General features: G+C 46.7%; 1 long non-coding RNA gene across 1 annotated transcript in view; it reads left to right on the top strand.

Moving 5' to 3' along the window:
* The window catches only part of LOC138351912 (uncharacterized), a 146123-nt gene that overhangs the window by 18751 nt on the left and 102642 nt on the right, over positions 1 to 24730 (top strand). The gene's annotated exons all lie outside the window — the stretch shown is intronic.

Genomic DNA, 24730 nt, shown 5'->3' with positions numbered 1-24730 from the left:
AACATTATTTCTTATATGTCTGGTGCTCAACTGTGCTGGTGTGTAGGGATGCTTGGGTGTGTATAAGTGTAGATAGACCTGTTTAGGATGGCGTGTGTGGATAGGGGTAGATAGACCTGTCTGGGATGGCGTGTGTGGATAGGGGTAGATAGACCTGTCTGGGATGGCGTGTGTGGATAGGTGTAGATAGACCTGTTTAGGATGGCGTGTATGGATAGGTGTAGATAGACCTGTCTGGGATGGCGTGTGTGGATAGGTGTAGATAGACCTGTCTGGGATGGCGTGTGTGGAGGTAGATGAGAACACCGAGAGTCAGGCCCACACAAGACTGAGGTGTTAAGTAAGGCTCTACACATGTGTTGTTTGGGTGTCACACCCACCGACTCCTGCACCTTCGCCAGGCACCGCTCCTCCTCCTGCTGCTTGCCAGCCACTTGTTGCCACCAGCTGCCTCGCCCGGCACAGTTGTCACCATGGCAGCGAGGTGACTGCACGTACCTAGACGTGCCTGTACGCTCCAGGGGTCAGCCGCTGTAGCCTGGCGTACAGGTTATACTTCAACACAATGGTTTAGTTCTCTCGTTTGACTTATTACATTTACATTAATATTGTGTGTGTGTTGATTTGGCTTGAACCACTTCTTTGTATAATCCCGGTCTTCTTATGTACATACCTTATGCTCGGTCGCTTGTTCTCTCCGACCAGCTTAATTACCCTGCATTTTCTGCTGGTTGAACTCTAGGTGACACTTCTTAGATCAGTTTTTTAGTTGATTAAAGTTTCCCAGTAGCTTCTAAAACTCTTCATCCGTGTGTATTCTCTTAATGTTTGTCGTCATAGATTAACAGGAAGGAGACTACCCCCTTCCCCGGGAATATCTCATAAACTAGGCACAGTGACTGGCACTTCGGCAGGCGTGGGAGGAGGTGCCATCAGTAATGCCACCTGTCACCAGCTGATGCAATGGTCACACCAGCTGGCAGATGGTGCTCTCAGGTGCTCCAACACCGACCTCAGCTAATTTTTCTTCCTGAAGAAACGAGGGATTCCTTTGGTTGAGACAAAGCGTCCATCCGAGCACCTTTGGCCGGTTCAATGGCAACTCAAAAAAATCGACGAAGCTGATTAAAAGCTAGATCAAAAAAAGGCCTTTCGCGGTGACGCGTTCCCAAGCTAAATAAAAAACAACTTTTTTTTAGGATGGAAATAAAATTCAAGGAGTTCAATAAAAAGAGCATCTTTAAACGCGTAAGAACGCCCAAGCGTCACACCCACCAACTGCGTAGCTTTGAGGCTTAAATAATAAGTCTATGGTGTATTTTAGTCCATGTGAATGTGTGGAAGATTAAGTGGTCACGGACAACGCTGAAGGGATACTCCCACAGACCAATCAGAACACAGCCACAGAGGAGATCAGCCACGGACCCAACAGAAGCCTAGTGGCAAGACGTGACAGTGTTGCGTATGCTGGTGACTCGCGCACCACCCCTGCGGCGCCCTGCTTCCTCACCCCAGCATTGGGAAAGACGAATTAGAGCGAACCGTGTCGCTCTTCGGGTCGTGTCGTAAAATCTTACCTACTCCTCTCCCTCTCTCTCCTCTCCTGTTGATGCTGGTCCAGGAATGTGATGCGCCCGTCAACTTGACGTCTATAAAAGCATATATATATCTTGAAAGCGCACTATGGTATTTTTATGTGGAGGATGTCTATAGAAAAACATGATAAGATTACTGGCTACATAATGCTTATTCGGAGCATTATGTCAATCTGGTGATGTCTCTTGGCCCAGGCAGGTGACGTCTCTTGGCTAAGGCAGGTTTTTAGATTTAAGGACTGGCAAGAAAGTAGAGTGTGCCTTGTCGTGTGACTTGATTCTACATCAAGTCAGCTGATGCCTGGAGATACACTTGGGATTTTAGCATTATTCATCCCAGGAATACTACAAGTGGTCATACTCAGTCTGGTAGAAACTCCAATGCTTGTGTCAGTCAACACTAGTCAGTCGTACAACGACGTTGATGTTTAGTCTCGGAAAGAGTAGCCTGAGAGTGGAGCCGATCGTGTCCAATGAATAAAAGAGAATTCACATCAACCTGACAAGCAAGAAGCCATTTTTTGTTTCACTGTTGCCACCGGAGGCGATTAGCTTACTGTGCTCTCATACTCATCCTGTGAGTGGCTTTCGGGTCTCATCTCCTGCTGGGTCCATTGTTTATAGTCGATTTGGCCATGACTGAAATCTCCCAATATGGGCTGTGTCTGCCACTCATTTGGAGGGTATTCAAGCACGCTTTGTTTGTAATTATGTAGGCTTGCCTCAGGAGCTCTGTGGTTCTCTGGGATGGTTGTAGATTACGGCCACAACCCCTGTCTCACCAACATGAATGAGCGAGCATGTACTCTCCTAGGTGTGCTTGCAGGGGGTTGAGCTTTGGCTCTTTGGTCCCGCCTCTCAGTTGTCAATCTACTTATGTACAGGTGTCTGAGCTTATTTAACTCTTATACGTATTCTACATTTAAATCTGTGTATGGAGTGAGCCTCGTGGGGTGTGTGTACTCACTTATTTGTGCTTGCAGGATCGAGCTCTAGCTCTTGGGCCCCGCTTTGAGTGTGTGTGTGTGTGTGTACTCATTTGTACTTGCGGGGATTGAGCTTTGACTCTTTGGTCCCGCCTTTCAACTGTCAATCAACTGGTGTAACCACACATAATGTGCGTGTGTGTGTGCGTGTGTGTGTGTGTGTGTGTGTGTGTGTGTGTGTGTATGTGTGTGTGTATGTGTGTGTGTGTGTGTGTGTGTGTGTGTGTGTGTGTGTGTGTGTGTGTGTGTGTGTGTGTGTGTGTGTGTGTGTGTGTGTGTGTGAGTGTGTAAGAGAGTGGGGGGTGCTTCTTTAAGAAACAAACGACAGACTTGAGTGTGTCAGTAGCGTTGATGAGTGACAGCATGTTACAAGAGAGGACGAGTACAGTACAGGTAATCACTGCTGAACACGTGGGATTACGCCACCGGCCCCCCTCCCTTCCCATCCCTTAACCCCCCAAGAAAGATGTTCCTGGGAAAAGTGTGCATGGCTGAGTGGGTGTGACTGCCGTGTTACGTAACCGAGACGCCAAGTAACGAGACATTAACGCGTGTCTCGACCGTGTTTTATCACTTCATTACCCACATTCTTGTATTTAGCAATTAAAAGGTCCTTAAAATTAAAAGGTGGCAATGTGATCGCCCAATTAGGTGTGGGTGTTGCAGTGGCTCTCACGACACCAAGCAGTGTCTGGACAAGCTTAAACAGGGTGGGGGTAGCGGGGTAATACCTAAATGTGTCAACTGCAAGCAGCCCCATCATGCCTGGAACAGATATTGCAGCAGGAGGCCTGACTGGCAGGGCTTGAGAAGGACGCCGACGCAGACGCAGACAGCAGGTGGACCAGTAAACAGGGGCGGGAATGGCTCCGTGAACAGTACCACAGCAAGCCAGGGTCCAGCCTCCAGTAGGCAGACACCAGCCTGGGGTAGTGGTGGAGTGACCCACCACCACCCCGCACAGGCCCAACCAGACCCCATTTCTCTCACAAACCCACTTACCTCAACCCCGCTCACTAACCCCAACCCTACCCCACCCGACAACCCCATTCCTGCCTCATCACCCATACCCCCTAACGCCTCCCAGTCAACCAGCCCTTCCGCCTCTCAGGCGACCCTCCCTTTCCCCCACCCTACCACTCCCCCGCCTCACTCACCAGTCAACACCTCACTGGGTCCAGATAAAACAATGCCGCCCGGTATGGAAGCAATGATTACCCACATGATAAAAAATCACCCACTCATGCAAGAACTAATAAGCAAGCAAAATAAACTTGAGAATACCCTATGTACAATCCAGAAGACCCAGGAGGACATACTTCACATTCTGCAGGGCCTGAAGTTGCCTCAGGCGAGTTCAGCAGGTTGCAACTTGGTGCATGGGGATGCAACACGAGCCACGGCACATAACAGCAGACTCAGTGCTACCCAAGTGAACTCAGTGCGACCCAGTGAACACACCACCACCAGTGAACACAACAGCACCACCAGTGAACACAACACCACCAACAGCACCACCAGTGAACACAACACCACCAGTGAACACAACACCACCAGTGAACACAACACCACCAACAGCACCACCAGTGAACGCAACACCACCAGTGAAGACAACAGCACCACCAGTGAACACAACGACACTAGTGTACACAACACCACTGACCACTGGCACTGGCATACAAACAGTACCACCAGCACATGACGGTGGTGCAACACCACATACAACACCACCAGTGAACACACTCTCACCAGCAACAACACCACACACAGTACATCTGATGACCAACACCTCCACAATGGATAACCACGCTGAAGAAAGTCTCACTATCCTACAATGGAACTGCAATGGCGTTCGCAATAGAATTAATGACATCATACAATACGCTCGTGAACACCAAACTGACGTCATAGTGCTACAGGAGACAATGGTAGGTGATGACTTCAACCCAAGGTTCAGCGGTTATCGCAAGTTCTCCCTGCCACATGGGGAAAGAAAACGGGGTCTCATCACTTATGTAAATAACAACATTCCCGCACAGATTATTGATGACCTGCAAATGGGGGATGAGTTTGAATCACTGGGAGTAACCCTTTACTTAAACAATAATGCCCTACATATAATCAACCTATATGTGCCACAGAGTAAACTTGACCTTGACGCACTGCCTGAGTTTGTTAATGAAGAACCTACCCTGCTGGTTGGTGACCTGAATGCCAGACACCCACACTTTGGTGCCAACTGTCATCAGCCCAATGTCAATGGACGGAAACTGTCACTCTTTGTCAGGGGAAGTGAAAACCTTAGGGTCCTGGGTGATGAACAGCCAACTCACCTCAGAGGAGGAAGATTAGATTATGCTCTCCTGCTGAATGCACAGGACACGGATGCCAGTACACACATTGTGCACAGTTTATGTAGTGACCATTGGGCACTGATTACCACCGTCGACATGAGCAAGAGAAGGAAAGAGACAAATAAAAGAAAAAGGTTATCACTCGGACCAGATATGAGGCCGCACTTCATAAACAGGATGAGTGACTGGTTCACGGAATACCAAATCCCAGAAGACATTAACACATTTGTTGATGACCTTAACCACCAAATTGAGAGCTGTCTAAGAGTTCCGCGCCGTACGCCTGGGCGAAGTAACCCTCAGAGGAAGAAAATAAAATGGTATGAGAATGATTACATAAAGATGCTTAACGCAAATGTGCGAGACATGAGTAGAGAGTACCGGAGACATCCCACTGAAAGTAACCAAGAGTTGTTTAAGACAGTGTGTCAAGTAGCCAGGGAAGAGAAGATTAAAGAGCGGGAAAGACAATGGCTTGAGTTCACTAGCTCTATTGGACGGGAAACATCTGCAAGACAAGTGTGGGCAAAAATTCAGATAGCTAAGGGGGGCAGAGCCCGGCCTGCGGCTCACAAAGACCCCCAGGGTAAGGCTGAGGAACTAATTCACAAGTGGAGTGATGCAGCATCCTCCTCCTCCCTCCCTGCAGAAATCAGCAGGGAACAGCTCCTGCGACATGATGACAGAAGAATTAGGATAACAAGAGCACTGTCTAGTGATGACGAGTATGGGGAACCAATCACAGCCCAAGAAGTAAGGGGCGCTATGAAAAAGGGTAAAAGTACAGCACCTGGTGAAGATGGCGTCACCTACGACATACTCAATGCACTGTGTGCAGTGTCTGGGAATCCACTACTCCACCTGTTTAACAAGTCATTCCTAAGTGGAGTGTTGCCCACACAATGGAAACACGCAATAATTATTCCCATACCGAAGCCTAATGACCCTGGTAATTACAGACCTATCAGCCTCGTGTCATGCACTTGCAAGATGCTTGAAAGGATCATCCTAAACCGACTGTTGCACAAAATAGGCAGGTTAGGGGAGGGGGTCAATGGATTTGTTAAAGGACGGAGCACAGCAAATTGTATAGTTAATTACTTGGTTAATGACACGGCTAGGTACTCTGTATTTGTTGACATCAAAGGAGCCTTCGACAAAGCACAGGGGATTGCGATCCTGGACGAGCTTGCATGCATGGGTGTCAAGGGGAGACTCATGAAATGGGTTGAAGACTACCTCACAGGAAGGGAAGCCAAGGTTTGCTTCAATGGAGCAGTCTCCAGAACAATGAGTATGGAACTCGGGACCCCCCAAGGCGGAGTCTTAAGCCCTACACTATTCAATGTACTTATGAACGCCATTGCAAATATTGATTTTCCGGAAGGAACACAACAAGTGGGATATGCAGATGATGTCCTAATACAAGCTCCCACCTTGGGAAAAATTGAACAGTCCATTGAACTCCTCGGAAGGAAATGTATTGAGCTCGGTTTCACTCTCTCCACAAACAAGACGAAGGCATACTCCCATCACAAGCGGAGAGCAAATGAAGAACTGCAAATTAATGGTGTAACACTTGAATGGGTTGACCACTACCGGTACCTTGGCGTCACTGTCGGCTCTAACAAGGGAAAGAAAGAGGAGCTCAATCAACTCATAGGAACATGCAAAAGTCGACTCAAGGCACTGAAAGCTATGACCTGGAATGGACATGGAGCCTCAATTGCCGTGCTCAAAATGATGTACACAGCCTATGTGCGCTCCGTCATAGACTATGCCGCACCAGTACTGTGCACCTACTCCCAAACCGATATGAAAAGGCTTGAAAGCATTCAAAATGAAGCCATGACAATCATTCTTGGAGTCCCAAGAACTGCCAAAACGTCTAATCTACGAGAGGAGTTGTCCCTTCCCAGTATTAAAAACAGAATTCAGGAGCTGAATGCTAAGCTTGCAATTAGGATAGCCAGAGATCCCCATTACAATGATATTGCCAAGAAAAAACTGAGCTCTGTGCTACTTTCAGGGGGAAACAGGAGAAGCAAAAAATGGCATCACAGAGCAGTCTGCTACCTTGAAGAGCTTCACCTGCTTGAGCAAGCCCGTGAGCTCCTGCCTGTAGAGAGGTTACCTCCCTGGGAGGATGACTCATGCAAGATCATCATCAATGAAATGGCAATGAAAAAATCCAACATGATACCACAAGAAATGAGGCACAAGTATCTCGAGGACATTTATAAAGAAGCCGGAGATGAACTAGATCAAATCTACACTGACGGGTCATCTAATCCTATCAATGGCAGGGCTGGTGCAGCATACACGGTAATCAAGGATAATACCTTCCAACGCAGAAATGAAGAAAAAGCACGTATTGAGAACTATGCCTCTTCAACGCAAGCAGAGCTAACTGCCATTGTTATGGCGTTAAGGTTTCTTGAACGGAACACTAATGGTGCAGTGATTTGCACCGATTCAAAAGCAGCACTGCAAAGCCTAAGTAAAAATCAGGCAGAAAATCTTGCAATAGTCGCTGAAATCAAGAGAGCTGTGAGAGTACTTACCAATCAGGGAAGAGTCATCAAGTTTCTGTGGATCCCCTCCCATGTTGGAATATGTGGGAATGAACGAGCAGATGTGCTGGCTGCTGAAGGCGCTGAAGGAGACCATATTGAATACTTCATACCCAAGACTCAACTACAAATTAGAGGTATTATCAGGCAACATCACCGTGACAAGGTAACTGAGGAAAGGAGGATAGAAGCACAAACCAGTGAATCTGTACGATGGTACAACATGGTTGCAGCTGGCAATCCCAATCAGTATGGCCGAAGAGGAGGACGACGAGTGAGAGAATCTGTAATAGCGAGAATCCGTCTTGGATACAAATATCCATGGAGATTTGGAATGGAAACAACAGTTGATCAGCGAAGTTGCAGAATCTGTGGTGAGAGTGATGGACACCGCCTTGACCACTATCTACGTGAATGTGAACACCTGAGAGACATTAGGAATAACTGTAGAATAATAAACCCCACATTGTTTGAGTTAGGAAAACACTATTTGTCAAATATTGATACTGTTCTTAAAAGATTTCCCCATTTTGCACCCGCAAGATAACGTAAGCTTTTAAGGGTTGATAAATGTTAATCTTCTTGTTTGAGGAGCTGTTCACTTGAGACAGTTAAGCAAGTCCCAGCTGTGTCTGGGTACAAGTGACAGGATGAACAACCCAGCGGGTTTTCTTCCTATTGGGGAGTGTTGTACATTCTGCTATGGCGGTATGTTCACTCACAAGATGAGTGGCGCTGCCCAATAAACTCGCCCCTCGGGGCAAAATTTAAAAAATTTAAATCACCAGTCTCTTCCTGTAACTACACTTGGGTAATTATACGCACTCGTCTTCCCTTTTCTTTCACCACCACCTCAGGTGCTCCCTTGAGGCTAGTTCTCATATCGTCGTAATTACATCCATTTGGCGGCCCGCGGGACCCTTAGGCTTGTCCGCCTCCGTGGTTTCCCCCCCAGTGGGGGTGACCTGGGAGGCCGCCCATGCATGACCTGGGATAAATAATATATATATGTCTTTCATACCTCTCACTGTATTTCCCACTTCTAAACTTCCCTTCACCTATGCCTCTCCTTCCTCTTTACTCCCCTTCCCCTACCCTCTCCCAAAAAAGTCCTGTCACTTACATCAGCTGTGATATTAGAAACTTGATATCTGGTGATAATTACCAAACTATAACTTTCTCCGCCTACTGAACACACATTCTCTCTCTCTCTCTCTCTCTCTCTCTCTCTCTCTCTCTCTCTCTCTCTCTCTCTCTCTCTCTCTCTCTCTCTCTCTCTCTCTCTCTCTCTCTCTCTCTCTCTCTCTCTCTCTCTCTCTCTCTCTCTCTCTCTCTCTCTCTCTCTCTCTCTCTCTCTCTCTCTCTCTCTCTCTCTCTCTCTCTCTCTCTCTCTCTCTCTCTCTCTCTCTCTCTCTCTCTCTCTCACTGGCTTGTGATATAATTAATTTTTGACTTGCATAAATGATTGGTGGAACATCTTTTTCTACTAAATGGATTTCCAAGCATCAGAGCTCCATGCATACCTGAATCGCAATTTATTTTTATTTGTACATATTATCCTGGATGAGACATTAATTGCCGTATTTGTTAATACAATATTTGTGTTGAGGTTGTTCATGTGAAGTACAAGAAGATTTTCCTTTGGCTCCTTACGGAAGGTCGACTTACGGGGTTTTGGAAGCTATTGGCAGGTCGTTGGCCCCAGTGTTGACACCCGTGGGACGCCACTGGTAACATTCCACCAGTGTGTGAGGTCTCTGCTATCAGTGTGACAAGTTCAAGTATGTTTATTGAGACAATAAGATACATGCCAAAAGGATAGAGTAGTTTAGGCTATGTCTACCCTCCGTACAGTGTGACTCACGGTCTTCAACTGCTGAGGTATTCCTTTGATGGCCGCGGTACCTTCTCTGTCACCCTCTGCCTGTGTCTCCCTCTAGGGTGTACCCTGTAGGGTACCCCGTAGGATATTATCTTGAAATCTAAGACCTCGTTGTCAGAGTGCGTGGCGGGTCAGTGCAGCCGGTTCTCGCAAGCGTTCCCAACGCCAAGAAACTGTCGAACTCAAGTGCCATATCCTAACCTACCATAAGACCCCATGAACAGAAAACGGGACATTATGTCACTTTCGCGAGCCACTACCATTTTCTAGTACGACAGTTTTTGGCCTTAGGTAAAGTATGCGTCAAAATGCGACGTGCTATTATGAGGACGGGTCGGACAGTGAGGGGCGGGGCTGGGGGGTGTTGTACTGCACGACTCTTGCATACCTTGAAAGAAAGCCTGGAGTACGAGGCTTGAGTTCATTAGCAGTTGACGGGGAGGGGGCAAGTGTGATAGTAGTAGGGGTACTTTGTGGTCTGGGTGGGAGAAGGGGGGAGGGCATTGACTGGAGTTGGGGGGATGGGGGGAAAGCCTGGGAGAGTAGTCGGGAGTGAGGGAATTCTGTGGAGAGGAGCGCGCCCTTAGGCGAAAGGGGGAACATAGGTAGAGGATACCTGGTTGATGGGGTTGATACCTGGTTGATGGGGTTGATACCTGGTTGATGGGGTTCTGGGAGTTCTTCTACTCCCCGAAGCCCGGCCCGAGGCCAGGCTTGACTTATGAGAGTTTGCTCCACTAGGCTGTTGCTAGGAGCGGCCCGCAGGCCCACATACCCACCACAACCAATCTGTGGCTCCTAGACACACCGGCGCCTGGAACTTCTCAAAGCCCAAAATGGTGTTAATCTTGTCGCCAAAACCGGCAGAATGTGTGCACACACACACAAAGTAAAAGTAATTAGTTGTGCGTGGTGTTTTTATAATGGGGAGCTTGTGTTGGCAGTACTGCCGATGTGCGCCCCGCGCATCCTACCAAACACTGGATGTGTTGCTAGCATATAAAGCAAGCGTGTTGGAGAGAGGTTTCTTGCAAGCAGAGCCGCGGTCATCACAGTCTGGTGGTGTGGCTGCACCACCAGAGGCTCATGCACGGTTTGACACTAGAGGGACTAGGAGAACTAAAGGTAGGTGGGGGGGAGGGCTCAAACAATCAAATTATTTCATCAGTTTTAAGGTGTAGAGGATAAGGGACACCTATGAGTGTGTGTGTGTGTATTCTCACCTGTTTGTGCCTGCAGGGTCACCCTTCTAACATTCCAGGGTTGTCTAATGTAATGATTACCTACTTCTTTCCTCTATTATATCTACTAAGCCAATAATGACCATCCCAGAGATGCAAGCCAGACCTCTGGTGCTGCGGTGAGGGTGTTGCTGTGGTGGTGCTCGTGGTGAGGGTGTGGTGGTGCTGGTAGTGGGGGTGGTGGTGGGGGGGGTGGGGGTTGGTCTGTTGCTGGTACTGCTGGTGGTGGTGGGGGAGGGGGGAGGTGCTGTGGTGGTGCTGGTTTTTTGTTTATTTTTTCCTCCCACACACGTGGCCATACATTTATGCAATGCTAACGAGCATATATATACGTTTTCATCTGTCCTGAATAAACGGGGTTGGAGGCGGTGTGGTGGTGGGGCTTACCTAATACTGACTACCGGGGGAAGACAATGTATACTGTATATCCCGCCTACTAAGCCTTGTTGTACCAGTTGCCTTACTATTGAACTTTCCAGACCTGTGGAAGTCTGGCATTACCGGTGTTTAAGGAGGTGGCTTCCACAACTTCATTTTTTTCCAGGGCATACTATTTCCTGACCACCGGTACAGGGTACGAACATGTCCTTGCATTTCCTTGCAGAGAGAGAGAGAGAGAGAGAGAGAGAGAGAGAGAGAGAGAGAGAGAGAGAGAGAGAGAGAGAGAGAGAGAGAGAGAGAGAGAGAGAGAGAGAGAGAGAGAGAGAGAGATTTCTTTAATTCAGTTGCTTTTGCAGCCTCCACTTATGTCCTCTTGTCTCACTTTCCCCTCACTGTTGCAATAACGAAGCGAAAAACAAATACCTCAACGTCGTCACTTAACTTTCATTGTATATGTGTGGATTGAAGTGGAGTTAGTAGTTGTCCTTGTCCACATTGTCTCTTCCTCCACAGTATCTTGTATGATGTGATCATATCTCCTGTTTTTTTTTCTCCTAGGGTTATGAGATTTAGTTCATCATAGCTTAACCCTCTTGTTATGGCACTAATGTTGGTAGTGGTTTTGGTTGTATTTTGGGGTGTGGTTGATATTTGGGGTGGTTGAGACTGTGTGAGAGGCTGTCACCCCTGGTGTCTGTCAACCAGGTATCAACCAGGCATCGCTGTGTCACAGTGGTGTATCACTCTTGATACTTGTGTCCTCTTTAGGGCGTCGAGCGTAGCTATTCGTCTTTATGTATACTTTGGGTCTTGTTCCTCATCCCTTACTGTATAAGTTTCCGCCCTTAGGCTTCTCATACACGAGTCTTTTTTTTGGGGGGGGGTGAGCTTTAGGACTAAACCGGCTTCTGTGTTCTAGTATTGTATAATTTTAGTTTATTCACATAAATCTACGGTTCCACCACTATGGGCGAACGTAGACGAGGTATCCAGCCACTTGAGGAATGGTGTCACAAGTAATGGGGTTGTGTGCGCTGCGTCAACCTGCCCTCTGGTGGTCGACTGTGGTACCTTCTTTACATGTGTCTGCATCACCACGAGCATGGTGATGGTGATGATGGTGTTCAAAGGTGATGACTATTCATCACCTTTGTTTTTAACTTCACGCTATTATAGAGATCTGATAAACTTTCCATCAGCTTCTGTCTGTAGGTCAATATATATCTGGATACAAGAGAATGTCTGTCTGTTGGAGTCAGACGCTAGGGGCTAGCTTCACCAAACTTTGCAGGGTGACTGTTGGGTGGTCGGGGATGGTCATAGGAGGGTCTGGGTTGCCCGTCGTGCCCCCCCCCCCCACTTTCCTTTGTTTAAAATGACACATTATACCGGTTTCTAATTTCCCTAATACCAAACCCCATCCTTACTAACATCCATCCACCATATTATTTTTCACGCGATAATTGTTAGTTTGCCCGATGTAGTTTATTCATGATAACAGTGTGCATTATAGATGATTACAGAGACGAAGGGAAAATGATGAAGGGTAGGATACGAGAGGTGAAGGGTAGGGGAGGCAGTGAATAGTAGCGAAGATGGTGAATAGTAGGGAAGATAGTGAAGGAGAGGAAAGTCAGTAATGATGATGGATGGTTGTAGATGTGGGTATGCGGCGCTCCTCAGGCAGTACAGATGGTTACAGTGGCGTAGACGGTAAATGGTGACGATGGTTACAGAGGTGTAGATGTGGGGGTCCATCACCAGAACAACGCCAGGTATGAGGTGTCTAGTATATGTGTAATTACCTATAGGTAGTTGCAGGATGAGAGCTACGCTCGTGGAGTCCCGTCTTCCCAATGTTCTTTGTCATATGCCTCGTTGAAACTACTGATGCTTATGGCATTCCTGTGTGTGTGTGTGTGTGTGTGTGTGTGTGTGTGTGTGTGTGTGTGTGTGTGTGTGTGTGTGTGTGCCTATCTGTATTTCCCTTTATCTTGACTTAGTGAATAAGTGCTCCTCCCGCGCTGACAAACTGTACCCTAGCTGCTGGAAGGAGGCTACCTTGAGGTGCTTCCGGGGCTTAGTGTCCCCGCGGCCCGGTCGTCGACCAGGCCTCCTGGTTGCTGGACTGATCAACCAGGCTGTTAGACGCGGCTGCTCGCAGCCTGACGTATGGAAGGACAAGGAAGACACTACAACAAGTCTCAGGTGGATGAGCAGTGATTGCCAAAGTCTGGAGTAACCGGTTGGGGGTCCAGACAGTCACGCTCAAGACCATAAAGGGACTCGAGTACAACAGGTAAATGTTTGCCAAGACCTTACGGAAAGCACTCGCACCCAGGCAATGTCGAGTCGGTCTTCTCCCTAGACCACCTCCACCAAGTTTAGTGTACGACATGCAAGATTAGGCTTGGCTGAAGGCAGGGTTTACCCGTCGACGATTTCAAGGGTTGTTTCGCCTCGTATCCAAAATGACTGTTAGGCTAAAGTAGGAGCTGCTCCAACGGTGCTTTACCTGCTGAAGAATTGACTTCATGTAAACTGCAGGTAGTCATTAAATAACATTGATCTTAGGCGTGTAGCTTACAGAGTATTTATTTTATATTAAAACATTCGATTTTAAACTAAATTATAACTTTATCTCTAAAACGTACTTGTTTTTACTCCTGTTTTGTCCAGCCAGAATTGTATCGATTTGTACGGGTTGGTAAGAATAAAGGTTGAAATTCTGGTTACTAAATGGTTAGGCCTACATAGATATCACTCAGTACCCTTTAGCTCGTTCAGTGGTCCTAAAACCACCCTAAGCATAAATGCACTAAAGCTATGCCTCCACAAAAGTATCAATCTCTTTTTTTATCATTATTTCTATTGTTCTTGAATTTGGTAACTTTTGCGTGAATTTCTTGCTCTTCCTTACGGTCGCGGAATACAGGTAAAACTTCTCACAGCAACCGAGTATGTTGCCACTCTTATGGCAGCTTCTCTCAATGCTCTCACTCCTCTGCCATCTTATAGGCCAAACTACCTTGCAAGATGCAGAATGAAATCACAGCAACGTGAAGTACCTATTAGAAAATACGGAGGCTATGCAGGTGGGGGGGGGGTAGAACCCTCCTCGCTGGACTCCTCAGACACACGCATTACCCACTGAGACAAACTGTACTTCAAAAGTATCAAATCCAGGAGTTGTACTGAACTTGTGTGGAGTTTGGAAGGCAGCTAACTGGTACCCCAAATCCAATTTGTACACGAGACCCGCGCGCTCTCACGTGCTGGTTGATAGGTCTTAATTGAGGTGTGTATAAGGTACATTAAGGTAGCGTCGGTTGCGGCTTGTGTTAAACATATTATTCTGATGTACAAATTATTCAGTGAGAGACGAACTTGTGCTATAAGCTTGATTGTAAAGTTTTCTCTCACTGATGTGGTGAGGAAAACTGATCGCCGTTCACCCGCGTGTCCCTGGTGGAGAGGTCAGAGGAGCCATCCGCGTTGGCGCCTCACTCAACTCAGCGTTGGCGCCTCCCCCAACTCAGCGTTGGCGCCTCCCCCAACTCAGCGTTGGTGCCTCCCCACAGTGATGTTTGCCGTGTGGGGACAACTATCCTTGTAAGTTCCTCCCGCCTCCACACTGTACAGCAGCAACTTGCTGAGTTACTCAGTAAAACACATCGGAATAACTGGCTAACTTGCCCAGTTGTGTTGACGGAACTCACGGCGAACTTGACCTTTACTGTTCAAGCGCAATGTTAATGAACGCTTTCATTGATGCTGTGTTAATTGACCCTCCCACCCTTCTTTCCCCAGTAACTCCCGCCAACACACACATTGTGTGCTGCTGTCAAGTACTGTTTAATTTCTGCAGGTTTTCACCTCGTTGCAGCTGTCGAGGGCGGCCAGGGGGCGTTGTCGAGGGCGGCCAGGGGGCGTGGTCGAGGGCGGCCAGGGGGCGCTGTCGAGGGCGGCCAGGGGGCGCTGTGGGGTACGGCCAGGGGGGGCGCTGTGGGGTACGGCCAGGGGGGCGCTGTGAAGTACGGCCAGGGGGGGGGGGCGCTGTCGAGGGCGGCGAGAATACTCCATCTGGCGCTAAATTACCAGATGTAATAACGTTTGACGCTCACACGGGGTGAGAAGGAAATGCAAAATGTAGTTGTTTTTACTTGACTTCCGCCACACTATGGGAGTAGAGCACGAAGCCTTTTCCTCTTCCGCATGTGCTTAGCTAGCAGCTGTGACCACGGGTGAGCCAGATCTAGTTCTCCAGTCCCGGCTCCTAATTGTCGGGCGCTCGTGGAATTTGTACTTGTTGACGTTCTTATCTCTGGTTGTATCGTGCCTGCGGCTGAAGCTGTGAATGGAAGTGGCTCCCACCTTGACTACCAGTTTCCTACCTCGGGTTCCCACCCCAACAGCATGAGAGTGTTGTAATGTCTCTAGAGCTCTGTACGCTCTAGTTATGTAACACTGTAAAAGTGTTTGGGTTAGTTTATTTAAAATATATATAGAGTACACGAGTCACAGACAAGGATCTGAGAGGCGCCAGTTGTCTGCCTGAGATCTCACACCTCAAAGCGTTAATGACCTCAAGTGACCTGAGGTCAGATCATGAGAATTTCACCTTGCTTCCGCTAAGCTCTTAATTGTAGTCTGGTAGCCTTCAAACAAGCCGACGTTTAAGGAGTGGCTTGGTAGTGCCGGAGGCTATCTATTTGTGGGCGGAGTTAGCTACTAGGTTCCCCAATATAAACTCGGAGAGCTATCCAGCATGGAGCATTAAGAGACAGAACAGCAGACGAGAGCAGAGACGACGTCCCTACCAGGGAGGCTGTCGGCCGGCAGGGGCGAGACAGTCTCTGTCAACTACAGACCCCCCCCCCCCCCTCTCTATTCAACTTAGACTCAGTCCTCGGTGAGTGAACATTAAGGTGACTTGGTCGTGTTTACATATGTTGTGTGATGATCAGGGGCAGTCAAGTTGTAGGGTTCTCGAATTCTTGGATGATGACTCTCTTTAGCATTTGAATTGGATTGCTTATATTATGATACTTCATGTGAAATATAATTATGAATTTATTATTTAAATTGTGTTTAACTTTGTGCCCTAGAGCTTTGAGTTGAGGATTTGAGAAAGCCTCAGTGGTTACTGGGTTCATGATATAAATGAGTACATGTTTGGAGTTGATACATGGTACAGAGGGAACATACTAATAATGAACTCATGATAACATCCTTTGAGAATTTTGTGATACAGGCAAGTTCCATTCCTTGTCTTGTATGTAATGATCATGAATGGATGGTGGCAGCATTTCGTCTTCTACTATCTACTCTTCTACTTCTACTATCTACTCTTCTACTTCTACTTATCTACGTCTCTCCCTCCACCCCTCTCTAAACTCTCACTTTCAACTAATGACCCTCCTCGCTCCTCCCACCTCTCTACCTCTTACCCCAAACCCTCACTAATTACTTCACTATTCGTTTCTTTCATTTCGTTTTCTCTTATACGTTTGTGGCTATGATTCTGTATTCTAGAGTTCTCTCTAGAGTTTCGGGTAACTGATCAAGTGACGGCGCCTTGTAGTCTTAGCACCTAGGTAGTCGAATACCTAGGTTACAAGGTGTTGAACCAGAGAGGTTGCCTTAGGATCTCTGGGAGTGCTCTAGAATAGTTAGCTAACTGGGGACGGGATAACGGACTAGAGAGAGCTGTTTCCCCCGGCCTCGTTAGTTAACTGGGGGGTGGAATAATGGACAAGATAGAGCTATTTCCCCCACCCCCCGTTACAATGTTGGCAGCGGTGTTGGACAATGTTGTAGGTAGTTGGTGTTCTTTTAACATTGTTCAGTCCCACGTGTCTTTTTGCCGCTCAGGCGCTATCAGGGAGATCTTGACAGGTGTTTAATATTCGCGAGTTAGCGAGCTTTTTTCAGTTTAGGAGATAGTGATTCTCTGGTGTTGTGTTTAGGGATTTTGTGAGTTTTGTGGTGTTCAGGGAATGTTTACCAGAACTTGCGTGTGTAGTGATTAATGTTAGTGATAAGATTTGGCGATTTGGGAACTTAGCGGTGTTGGTAGTGCAGGTCAGCTGAGTGTGACAGGTGACCTCGCATGTCCCACGGGGACACCCAGCCACCGCTGGTCTCCAGGTCAGTGGGGAGTGGCAGGTGTAGTTTTTAAGTAGTGGTTCTGCTCAGATTATTGCGATCGACTGTTTTACTCCATTTGAACGCAATAACCCGAGGTGTACTGGTATTGTACAGCATGCTAGGGGGAGCCTTAGTATGTCAGTAGACTTCACGTTGGGGACGCTCGACGTTAGATAGTCTGGTCACAGGGGTGGCAACAGTTTTGAGTTGTTTACCGGCGGAGATGCTAGGGAAACACTCTGGGTCACGTAGGTGGCTGTAGGTTAAGGGTGGGAGTAACGGCGGTTTATGTACTTAAGATTAGGAACGGTACAGTTAAGTTTAGGCTAGTGTTTTGTCTATTAGTGTTGATTTTTTTTTGTGACAAGTTAAAAGTAGTGATGACCTTATTCTCTCTTCTCTAACTTTACTCTGTTACTGTTTTATGTTCCACCAAGTCAATATCATTCAGAGTTAATTGGATTATTAAAAAAAAAAAAAAAAAAAAAAAAAAAAAATTTGAAGTGTAGTTGTTGCCAGGAGGAGAGCGTTATGATATAACTGTGTAACCCTATACAAACTACAGGGTCACACAACAGCATGGAACACGGGTATTGTCGCCTTTATGTTCAATTCACAGGTGGGAGCCAGAGGAGAGGCGCGACGCATATACAGAAGAGGGAGACGGCTGCTGTGTACCACACTCAGGGGCGTTTATCACCACCACCACGACCAGCCCACTACCTGGAGGTCATGGCTCCACCACCACCACCACCCCAGGGGACCCCAAGATGCAGCCCTCTCGGTCGGTCAACATTGGTCTACCCTGTGGACCCCAGGACGGACGGACCCCAGTGGACCCCAAGACGGACGGACCCCAGTGGACCCCAGGTCGTTCTGCAGACGACCCCAGACGACCCAGTAAAAATGGAAGAGGAACAACAACGACTCCAGTCTGTCCCACCAACATCGGTCTACCCAGGATGACCCCAGGACGGACGGACCCCAATGGACCCCAGGTCGCTTGTCAAAGACCCATGGGAGGAGGAAGAGAGAAGAAAGAAGAGAGAAGAAAGAAGAGAGAAGAAAGAAGAGAGAAGAAAGAAGAGAAGATAAGACAAGCTGAGTGAGACATGATACCTAGTGTCCCTTGCTGGTGTCAGCATCATTGCATGGAGCGTAATTGCAAGACAGGATCGTTTGCCTTGACTGGCCGCCCCTCCTACAAGCATGTTGCTCTGTTGAGTGATTCTTCCTGTGTCATGCGGACTTGATGTGGCTGTCAGAAGTAGCTCTCTGAAGGAGGCGTGCTGGAGCAACAGGGAGGAAGAAGAGTAGGATGGGATTTCTACTGTTGGCAACTATATGAAGGTCTCGAAACTTGTAGTCCCTATAGCTGTGAAGAACCCCAATATACGTCTCTCATGGTGACTGACGTAGGGCCAATTACAGATCAGCTGGGACAACCGAATTCCACGGTCCTGTGCGCAGTTCAAGTAGTAACGGCTTTCGGGTTGACCAAGTGTTGTTGTGCGTTAACGACGGAGAAGCGACGGAGGCAGTTGTGTTGAAGAAATGTGGTACAGGATTATCTACAAGACCAAGCAGTGACGTCGCCCAGCCAGAGACAATGGACGTCTGTCTATATATTTCATTTTTTAGAGTAGGATGATGTATATTTGTTTAGCTAGGATGTATTTTTTTTTCGTTAATAAAGTTGTTGCACACAGCTAGCTTGCTTTAGCAGTGTTGCAAAAACTTTATTTCGGGGAGAAGGGGAGATGTAACACTGTAAAAGTGTTTGGGTTAGTTTATTTAAAATATATATAGAGTACACGAGTCACAGACAAGGATCTGAGAGGCGCCAGTTGTCTGCCTGAGATCTCACACCTCAAAGCGTTAATGACCTCAAGTGACCTGAGGTCAGATCATGAGAATTTCACCTTGCTTCCGCTAAGCTCTTAATTGTAGTCTGGTAGCCTTCAAACAAGCCGACGTTTAAGGAGTGGCTTGGTAGTGCCGGAGGCTATCTATTTGTGGGCGGAGTTAGCTACTAGGTTCCCCAATATAAACTCGGAGAGCTATCCAGCATGGAGCATTAAGAGACAGAACAGCAGACGAGAGCAGAGACGACGTCCCTACCAGGGAGGCTGTCGGCCGGCAGGGGCGAGACAGTCTCTGTCAACTACAGACCCCCCCCCCCCCCCCCCCCTCTCTATTCAACTTAGACTCAGTCCTCGGTGAGTGAACATTAAGGTGACTTGGTCGTGTTTACATATGTTGTGTGATGATCAGGGGCAGTCAAGTTGTAGGGTTCTCGAATTCTTGGATGATGACTCTCTTTAACATTTGAATTGGATTGCTTATATTATGATACTTCATGTGAAATATAATTATGAATTTATTATTTAAATTGTGTTTAACTTTGTGCCCTAGAGCTTTGAGTTGAGGATTTGAGAAAGCCTCAGTGGTTACTGGGTTCATGATATAAATGAGTACATGTTTGGAGTTGATACATGGTACAGAGGGAACATACTAATAATGAACTCATGATAACATCCTTTGAGAATTTTGTGATACAGGCAAGTTCCATTCCTTGTCTTGTATGTAATGATCATGAATGGATGGTGGCAGCATTTCGTCTTCTACTATCTACTCTTCTACTTCTACTATCTACTCTTCTACTTCTACTTATCTACGTCTCTCCCTCCACCCCTCTCTAAACTCTCACTTTCAACTAATGACCCTCCTCGCTCCTCCCACCTCTCTACCTCTTACCCCAAACCCTCACTAATTACTTCACTATTCGTTTCTTTCATTTCGTTTTCTCTTATACGTTTGTGGCTATGATTCAGTATTCTAGAGCTCTCTCTAGAGTTTCGGGTAACTGATCCAGTTACGACGCCTTGTAGTCTTAGCACCTAGGTAGTCAAATACCTAGGTTACAAGGTGTTGAACGAGAGAGGCTGCCTTAGGAACTCTGGAGGGTGCTCTAGAATAGTTAGCTAACTGAGGACGGGATAACGGACTAGAGAGAGCTGTTTCCCCCGGCCTCGTTAGTTAACTGGGGGGGTGGAATAATGGACAAGATAGAGCTATTTCCCCCACCCCCGTTACAGTTATATTTCTCCACTTGTGGAACACACACGGGGCGGGGCGCCGGTAGCTGTGTGGATAGCACGCTGGACACGTAATCCTGTGGCCCGGGTTCGATTCCCGGTGCCGGCGAGAAACAATGGACAGAGTTTCTTTCACCCTAATGCCCCTGTTACCTAGCAGTAAATAGGTATCTGGGAGTTAGACATCTGTTACGGGCTGCTTCCTGAGGGTGTGTGGAGGTGTGAACAAAATTGTAGTTAGTAACAGTTGATTGATTGACAGTTGAGAGGCGGGCCGAAAGAGCAGAGCTCAACCCCCGCAAGCACAGCTAGGTAAATACACTTCCTATCCATCTCATATCGTCTTTGTATCTTTTACGTTGTAGTCATATCTCATTTAGCCCTTATCTCTCTCTCCTAGTTTCGTCAGCTTGAGTTCCCTGAACATGTCTTCACAGCCTGGCTCCTTTATTTTTGGCACCAGTCTTGAGGCAATTCTCTAAACTTTCTCAGTGTTGGGTGTGCGCCGGGGGCTAGGTGGTGGCGGCGGCGACGGCACGAGACCATACCGTGTTCCTGGGCGGAATTGATCGCCTCTTCTCTCCCGTGTATGTTATACTTCGGGGGCATTCAATCCCCGACCGTCCAAGTGGTTGGGCACCATTCCTTTCCCCCCCCCCCCGTCTCATCCCAAATCCTTATCCTGACCCCCCTTCCAAGTGCTATATAGTCGTAATGGCTTGGCGCTTTCCCCCAGATAGTTTCTTCATGCGATCGAGCTTTATATAAGTGTTCGTTATATACGAGAGTGCTGCCATCTGCGTCTGAATTCATTAGACGCCGCCTTCTTAAGAAAGGGTCTTGGAGTCACTCGGTACACGCACCAGAGACGGAGGGTTTTAGGCGCCCCGTGTAGAGTATCGTCCCGTATAACCGGGTACGTTAGGTGTCTGGGAACGCGTCTAGTTGAGGAGTCACACTAGCCGGAGAAAAAGTTGTACCACATACCTGTCTTTACTGTGGCGGGGGAGACGTGGGGGGGGGGTTAATCGAGGTAGGTTAAAAGCGGAGTGTGGAGACTGGTCAAAGGACGGGAGCGCAAATATAAAGAGGGAGGGAGAGAGAGAATGAAGAGAAGAATAATGGAGGAAGGAGGAGGAGAGGCGGCAAGCTCACTATTTTACACAGGGTCACAACCGCCTCCCGCTCTCAGGGACCTGATCTGAGTGGCGCGGAATACTCTCCTGAGTCCTTTGTTTACCAGCAGCGGGGGAGTAGGAGCGGTTGTGGCTCTGACTGTGGACTCGTGGCGGGGGAGGAGAGGGTGGTGGGCGGTGCTTCATCGAGAGGTGGTTGCACCAAAAGGAAGATGGGGTAGGGGGGAAGGGGAGGGCACTAGGAGGTGAGGTTGCGGTACTAAGGGGGGGGGGGGTGCGGCAGAACCAGGAGGAAGAGGTGGGAAGCACCAAGAGGAGTAGGTGGTAGGAGGAGGAGGAAGAGGTAATAGTACCAGGAGCCAGGAGTCTGAGGACGGGCAGCCTACATACTGGTAAAGCAAATCATTGCCAACAGAACCGCAACACGCAGCCTAAGTTCCAGTTAGTTAGTTTAGTTCATTTATTATGCACCCCATACCCATCTTGTGGGCGGTAGTGGAAAGGGTTACAGAGGCACATAATGGGCTCAGGGACTCAACCCCACAATTCATTTAGCTAAGCAAGTTACAATCTTGATGAGCTAGTTACAAAATTCAGTATAAGTCGTCACATCAACAATGGGTTCGAGATCGACCACAAGTACAGTTTCTAAATTAAGCAACTGACATATGTGGAGAGCTAGTGTCACAATTGATATGTTTGTCCTGCACACCGCCCCCCATCCAGTGGGCAGCGGTGGATAGGTTACAATCACTTAGTTACTACCTACAGTTAGCAAACTGGGGATATTTGACTAAAATTTATGGTAGCAGATCATTTTGAATGATCTGCTACCAGATCTTTGGGAGGGGGGGGGGGGGTTTGGCAGCTGGATTAAAAAGCTTGGATTTTTGTAAGCGAGAACAGCCTGCCTGATACATGAGGGGCAACGGGTCCTCACGCCAGGTTCGTTAAAGCGGCGACGAGCCGCTTTAACGAGCCTGTATCTTTAACATTTGTTATCTATCATTTATCATATTTATTTATTTATTTATCATTTTTAACATTTATTTATTTATCTTTAACGAGTCTTTAACAAGAATACAAAGACACATTCATAATTTTAACGTATTGTGTATTTAAAATAAGTTTGTTCTTGTATATAAATTAATAATATTTTGTATTATATATTAAATAATGAGGTAATTAATATGATTTATTTCAGGTTGCTAATTATCGTTTTGATTTTATGCTTTTTAAATGTATGTCGAGTATAAATACCTTGTTATGTGACTCCTACGTTAGGAGATTAGGGTGTTATTTTTCAATACACGTTCATAACAAACATTCCTTAACACCTAACATACGTCAGGTGTTTGTCCTTCCTGGGAGAGCCAAGCACACGAGGTCAAGTGTGTGAGAGCCTCATGAAGGTCATCTGCAGCCTCATAAAACTGAGTTTACTTTCATTATTGTGCAGGAGCCTGAGGGTAATTATTTTTATATTAGTGCAGACGAGGAGTCACAATAACGTGGCTGAAATATGTTGACCAGACCACACACTAGAAAGTGAAGAGACGACAACGTTTCGGTCCGTCCTGGACCATTCTCAAGTCGATTGTGACTTGTGAGACCATTCTCACAATCGACTTGAGAATGGTCCAGGACGGACCGAAACGTCGTCGTCCATTCACTTTCTAGTGTGTGGTTTGGTCTTTATATTAGTGTTTCATTTTTATGCAAAAATATATAGCCTATTATTTGAACCCGACAAGGATGAGTCCATAAAGTTTAATCACCCAGTGAGTAAAAACTCCTGTCCACTAACATCCGTTCACCCGTCTCTTTAACCCCCTATAGCCACCCAAACCCATTGAATCTGAGTGGATCCACTCAGTTGCCAGCAGCTTCTCTTCTACCGCAGCCTCCACTTTCTTCACCACAACCTCTACTCAGTGGTTGCAGGGACAAGTGAAGACGGTGGGCAGGAGTGGGTATGGGGCGTGGTAGGTAGCAGAGCCCTGACTGTCTGCTGGAGGGTCTGGCCTTCTGGAAGGGTTTCCGGCATCACGCTAGGTCAAGGGGGACAACCTCTTAGCTTTCCCTTGTCCCCCCCCCCCCCTGCTGAAGGTGACACGACCGCAGGGTGCATCTTGGTGTGATGGTCACTATAGTATCTTGCCAACCGTCCAGCTTCAGCCTCACATGCTCCATGCAACTGCAAAATAAATTTCCCTTAAATTACAGTTTTCGAATATTAAAGAAGAAAAAATTAATATATTAAGTTAATATCTATTATATTAATTAGTTTTTATTACTTCTATTATATTAATAGAAGAAAAAATCATTTTCAAACAGAAAATTAAAATGAAAACTTGGGTTCATTTGAGTAGTGGTACTTTTTTCTTAGCCATTTTTCAAGTGATTTGTACTTGTGTGGCCACGAGGCTTTCCCCGAGCTTGGGCACTAAAACTTGGCATGTGGGTGGTGCCCCTCTCAACCCCGGCCATTGTTTATTTATTTATTTATTTATTTATTTATTTATTTATTTATTTATTTATATATATGAACCCCTGGAAGAATGGCAAGCAGTTGGTATAGGACTACACGTGCGTATCAACCCTGGCTAACACCTACATTAACCTCAGTGTTGCACAACCAGGTGGCGCTGCCACCCACAGGGAAGCGGCCAAATCCCGTAAGTATAGAGAACTGGATCACCACTACAATTTTGTCCCCGTTGCTTCTGAGACACTCTGCGCCTGGGGTAAAAGTGCTACCAGTTTTTTGAAGGAACTGGGTTCTAGGCTCATTGAAACAACAAGAGACCCAAGAGCTGCAAGCTTTCTTTTCCAGCGCCTCAGTGTGGCGATACAGAGGGGAAATGCGCACTGCATCCAGGGTTCCTGCCCGCCATCTGAGGAGCTGGAGGAACTCGACAACCTATGATAACCACCTTTGTAACCCATATGTAACTCCTTTTTTGTAACAAAGTTCAAATAAAGTAAATATATATGTGTATATATATATATATATATATATATATATATATATATATATATATATATATATATATATATATATATATATATATATATATGTGTGTGTGTATATATATATATATATATATGTGTGTGTATATATATATATATATATATATATATATATATATATATATATATATATATATATATATATATATATATATATATATATATATATATATATACATACACACACTAAGTGCTTCCGTCCAGTTCGTTTTCCGCGCCGCGCTTGTAACTTGAAGGAGTCTTTCTTTTTTCCTTATTTTCGTAATGAATTTATGTTGATATTTCCTTCATATGACTTAAA

Source organism: Procambarus clarkii, chromosome 51, assembly GCF_040958095.1.
Source record: "Procambarus clarkii isolate CNS0578487 chromosome 51, FALCON_Pclarkii_2.0, whole genome shotgun sequence".
NCBI classification, from domain to species: domain Eukaryota; kingdom Metazoa; phylum Arthropoda; class Malacostraca; order Decapoda; family Cambaridae; genus Procambarus; species Procambarus clarkii.
Note: the sequence above shows the minus strand (reverse complement) of the source record. Positions and strands in the feature narration are given on the sequence as shown.